Genomic DNA, 6,000 nt, shown 5'->3' on the forward strand with positions numbered 1-6,000 from the left:
CCAGCAATCAAAACTTGATTAGCGTTCAAGAAAGGCTGAGTGTTAACGACTGTGGCAAAACCATAAGGCAAGTGCACCCTTATAATGGGTCCTGGCAAAATACATGTCTCATATCTGCTCTTTCTAACAGCAGACAACAAGATGCGTGTGGCACTGCCTGCCAATGATTTCTCTTGCTGCTAAAGACTATGAACGGACAAGGTTTTAATCTGCTACCATTGTCACTATCGGTACCCTCACAAAGGCACTGACTTGGATGCTGTAATTGGTAAGTGCTATTTGTTGGGGTAGTTTCAAGTGACCTGTGCTACAAGAGAATGTTGTTTTTTGGAATTCAGAGTGGCATCTGCATGCCTTGCTTATTAAATTTCAATCTAAAGCACATTAAGATCACTTCAAACAGGAGCATTGATTTGTCCTTTGTTCATAAGTGCTTCTCTTTGGGGTAGTTTTAATAAGGACAAGAACAACAAGCAAGACTGAACCCATTTTGTATGGAATTGCATTGTTTACTATTACCTTTTTGTTCTTTGCTAATTTTACATCTTCTCGTCTTGATATTCCAACAAGTTGGAGTAACATGGGGACACTCCTTTGCATCTTCCTCATTTTTAATTTCTTTGCCCTTGTGATAGAAAACCAGTTGACATCAACTCTAACTTTAGCATCTTTCTTTTAAGCAAAGTAGAAAGTGCTATCAAGTTGGGGTAGATGTTTGCTGACTTAGTCACCTCTGTCCACCACGATTCTGTTCCATTTGTACTCCTCTTCTATCCAATTTTAAATCCTGGATTTTCCTTTGTTGGTGAAGACTTTAAACAGACAAGATTTTAGTCTGCCACCATTGTCTCTATCGGTACCCTCACAAAAGCACTGACTTTGATGCTGTATTTGGTAAGTGCTATTTGTTGGGGTAGTTTCAAGTGACATGTGCTACAAGAGAGTGTTGTCTTTTGGAATTTACAGTGACATCTGCATCTAAAACACATTAAGATCACTTCAAACAGGAGCATTGATTTGTCCTTTGTTCATAAGTGCTTCTCTTTGGGGTAGTTTTAATAAGGACAAGAACAACAAGCAAGACTGAACCCATTTTGTATGGAATTGCATTGTTTACTATTACCTTTTTGTTCTTTGCTAATTTTACATCTTGTCGTCTTGATATTCCAACAAGTTGGAGTAACATGGGGACACTCCTTTGCATCTGCCTCATTTTTAATTGATAGAAACCAGTTGAGGTCAACTCTAACTTTAGCATCTTTCTTTTAAGCAAAGTAGAAAGTGCTATCAAGTTGGGGTAGATGTTTGCTGACTTAGTCACCTCTGCCCACCAAGATTCTGTTCTTTTTGTAGTCCTATTCTATTCARTTTTTAATTGCAACCTAGTAATGTGTGGAAAGAGARGCAATCGTAATTCTGTTTTAGAATAACTGTTTCTCATTTGGCCAGTGTTGTCCCTGTTTTTATTTTTATATTATGGTTTTGTCCATCATGCACTTCTACCACTTGCATCCAAACAGCAGCATACACACTGTAAACACTAGAGGGTGTAAGTTTGCATGAGAGTGCTCCCGTTGTTTACTGCTTTTGCACCTGGAATTGGTATAGCTTGTCAAATGGTCTCCTAATTCCTTCCTGCTGCAGGACACATAARGCCTAGATGCATTTGCATCAAGTCAATTCAAATGTGTGAAAAATCCCATCACTTTCAACAATGCAGAGTTGTTCTGAAGACTTTCAGCCAGCAATCAAAACTTGATTAGCGTTCAAGAAAGGCTGAGTGTTAACGACTGTGGCAAAACCATAAGGCAAGTGCACCCTTATAATGGGTCCTGGCAAAATACATGTCTCATATCTGCTCTTTCTAACAGCAGACAACAAGATGCGTGTGTCACTGCCTGCCAATGATTTCTCTTGCTGCTAAAGACCATGAACGGACAAGGTTTTAATCTGCTACTATTGTCACTATCGGTACCCTCACAAAGGCACTGACTTGGATGCTGTAATTGGTAAGTGCTATTTGTTGGGGTAGTTTCAAGTGACCTGTGCTACAAGAGAATGTTGTCTTTTGGAATTCAGAGTGGCATCTGCATGCCTTGCTTATTAAATTTCAATCTAAAGCACATTAAGATCACTTCAAACAGGAGCATTGATTTGTCCTTTGTTCATAAGTGCTTCTCTTTGGGGTAGTTTTAATAAGGACAMGWACAACAAGCAAGACTGAACCCATTTTGTATGGAATTGCATTGTTTACTATTACCTTTTTGTTCTTTGCTAATTTTACATCTTTTCGTCTTGATATTCCAACAAGTTGGAGTAACATGGGGACACTCCTTTGCATCTGCCTCATTTTTAATTTCTTTGCCCTTGTGATAGAAAACCAGTTGACGTCAACTCTAACTTTAGCATCTTTCTTTTAAGCAGAGTAGAAAGTGCTATCAAGTTGGGGTAGATGTTTGCTGACTAAGTCACCTCTGTCCACCACGATTCTGTTCCATTTGTACTCCTCTTCTATCCAATTTTAAATCCTGGATTTTCCTTTGCTGGTGAAGACTTTAAACTGACAAGATTTTAGTCTGYCACCATTGTCTCTATCGGTACCCTCACAAAAGCACTGACTTTGATGCTGTATTTAGTAAGTGCTATTTGTTGGGGTAGTTTCAAGTGACCTGTGCTACAAGAGAGTGTTATCTTTTGGAATTTACAGTGACATCTGCATCTAAAACACATTAAGATCACTTCAAACAGGAGCATTGATTTGTCCTTTGTTCATAAGTGCTTCTCTTTGGGGTAGTTTTAATAAGGACAAGAACAACAAGCAAGACTGAACCCATTTTGTAAGGAATTGCATTGTTTACTATTACCTTTTTGTTCTTTGCTAATTTTACATCTTCTCGTCTTGATATTCCAACAAGTTGGAGTAACATAGGGACACTCCTTTGCATCTTCCTCATTTTTAATTTCTTTGCCCTTGTGATAGAAAAGCAGTTGACATCAACTCTAACTTTAGCATCTTTCTTTTAAGCAAAGTAGAAAGTGCTATCAAGTTGGGGTAGATGTTTGCTGACTTAGTCACCTCTGCCCACAAAGATTCTGTTCCATTTGTACTCCTCTTCTATCCAATTTTAAATCCTGGATTTTCCTTTGTTGGTGAAGACTTTAAACAGACAAGAATTTAGTCTGCCACCATTGTCTCTATCGGTACCCTCACAAAAGCACTGACTTTGATGCTGTATTTGGTAAGTGCTATTTGTTGGGGTAGTTTCAAGTGACATGTGCTACAAGAGAGTGTTGTCTTTTGGAATTTACAGTGACATCTGCATCTAAAACACATTAAGATCACTTCAAACAGGAGCATTGATTTGTCCTTTGTTCATAAGTGCTTCTCTTTGGGCTAGTTTTAATAAGGACAAGAACAACAAGCAAGACTGAACCCATTTTGTATGGAATTGCATTGCTTACTATTACCTTTTTGTTTTTTGCTAATTTTACATCTTCTCGTCTTGATATTCCATTACGTTGGAGTAACATGGGGAAACTCCTTTGCATCTGCCTCATTTTTATTTGATAGAAACCAGTTGAGGTCAACTCTAACTTTAGCATCTTTCTTTTAAGCATAGTAGAAAGTGCTATCAAGTTGGGGTAGATGTTTACTGACTTAGTCACCTCTGCCCACCAAGATTCTGTTCTTTTTGTACTCCTATTCTATTCAATTTTTAATTGCAACCTAGTAATGTTTGGAAAGAGAGGCAATCGTAATTCTGTTTTAGAATAACTGTTTCTCATTTGGCCAGTGTTGTCCCTGTTTTTATTTTTATATTATGGTTTTGTCCATCATGCACTCTACCACTTGCATCCAAACAGCAGCATACACAAAGTAAACACTAGAGGGTGTGAGTTTGCATGAGAGTGCTCCCGTTGTTTACTGGTTTTGCACCTGGAATTGGTATAGCTTGTCAAATGGTCTCCTAATTCCTTCCTGCTGCAGGACACATAAAGCCTAGATGCATTTGCATCAAGTCAATTCAAATGTGTGAAAAATCCCATCACTTTCAACAATGCAGAGTTGTTCTGAAGACTTTCAGCCAGCAATCAAAACTTGATTAGCGTTCAAGAAAGGCTGAGTGTTAACGACTGTGGCAAAACCATAAGGCAAGTGCACCCTTATAATGGGTCCTGGCAAAGTACATGTCTCATATCTGCTCTTTCTAACAGCAGACAACAAGATGCGTGTGGCACTGCCTGCCAATGATTTCTCTTGCTGCTAAAGACTATGAACGGACAAGGTTTTAATCTGCTACTATTGTCACTATCGGTACCCTCACAAAGGCACTGACTTGGATGCTGTAATTGGTAAGTGCTATTTGTTGGGGTAGTTTCAAGTGACCTGTGCTACAAGAGAATGTTGTCTTTTGGAATTCAGAGTGGCATCTGCATGCCTTGCTTATTRAATTTCAATCTAAAGCACATTAAGATCACTTCAAACAGGAGCATTGATTTGTCCTTTGTTCATAAGTGCTTCTCTTTGGGGTAGTTTTAATAAGGACAAGAACAACAAGCAAGACTGAACCCATTTTGTATGGAATTGCATTGTTTACTATTACCTTTTTGTTCTTTGCTAATTTTACATCTTTTCGTCTTGATATTCCAACAAGTTGGAGTAACATGGGGACACTCCTTTGCATCTTCCTCATTTTTAATTTCTTTGCCCTTGTGATAGAAAACCAGTTGACATCAACTCTAACTTTAGCATCTTTCTTTTAAGCAAAGTAGAAAGTGCTATCAAGTTGGGGTAGATGTTTGCTGACTTAGTCACCTCTGCCCACCAAGATTCCTTTCCATTTGTACTCCTCTTCTATCCAATTTTAAATCCTGGATTTTCCTTTGTTGGTGAAGACTTTAAACAGACAAGATTTTAGTCTGCCACCATTGTCTCTATCGGTACCCTCACAAAAGCACTGACTTTGATGCTGTATTTGGTAAGTGCTATTTGTTGGGGTAGTTTCAAGTGACCTGTGCTACAAGAGAGTGTTGTCTTTTGGAATTCAGAGTGGCATCTGCATGCCTTGCTTATTAAATTTCAATCTAAAGCACATTAATATCACTTTAAACAGGAGCATTGATTTGTCCTTTGTTCATAAGTGCTTCTCTTTGGGGTAGTTTTAATAAGGACAAGAACAACAAGCAAGACTGAACCCATTTTGTATGGAATTGCATTGTTTACTATTACCTTTTTGTTCTTTGCTAATTTTACATCTTCTCGTCTTGATATTCCAACAAGTTGGAGTAACATGGGGACACTCCTTTGCATCTTCCTCATTTTTAATTTCTTTGCCCTTGTGATAGAAAACCAGTTGACATCAACTCTAACTTTAGCATCTTTCTTTTAAGCAAAGTAGAAAGTGCTATCAAGTTGGGGTAGATGTTTGCTGACTTAGTCACCTCTGTCCACCACGATTCTGTTCCATTTGTACTCCTCTTCTATCCAATTTTAAATCCTGGATTTTCCTTTGTTGGTGAAGACTTTAAACAGACAAGATTTTAGTCTGCCACCATTGTCTCTATCGGTACCCTCACAAAAGCACTGACTTTGATGCTGTATTTGGTAAGTGCTATTTGTTGGGGTAGTTTCAAGTGACATGTGCTACAAGAGAGTGTTGTCTTTTGGAATTTACAGTGACATCTGCATCTAAAACACATTAAGATCACTTCAAACAGGAGCATTGATTTGTCCTTTGTTCATAAGTGCTTCTCTTTGGGGTAGTTTTAATAAGGACAAGAACAACAAGCAAGACTGAACCCATTTTGTAAGGAATTGCATTGTTTACTACTACCTTTTTGTTCTTTGCTAATTTTACATCTTCTCGTCTTGATATTCCAACAAGTTGGAGTAACATGGGGACACTCCTTTGCATCTGCCTCATTTTTAATTGATAGAAAAGCAGTTGACATCAACTCTAACTTTAGCATCTTTCTTTTAAGCAAAGTAGAAAGTGCTAT

This window comes from Danio rerio, chromosome 4 (genome assembly GCF_049306965.1).
Source record: "Danio rerio strain Tuebingen ecotype United States chromosome 4, GRCz12tu, whole genome shotgun sequence".
Lineage (NCBI taxonomy): Eukaryota > Metazoa > Chordata > Actinopteri > Cypriniformes > Danionidae > Danio > Danio rerio.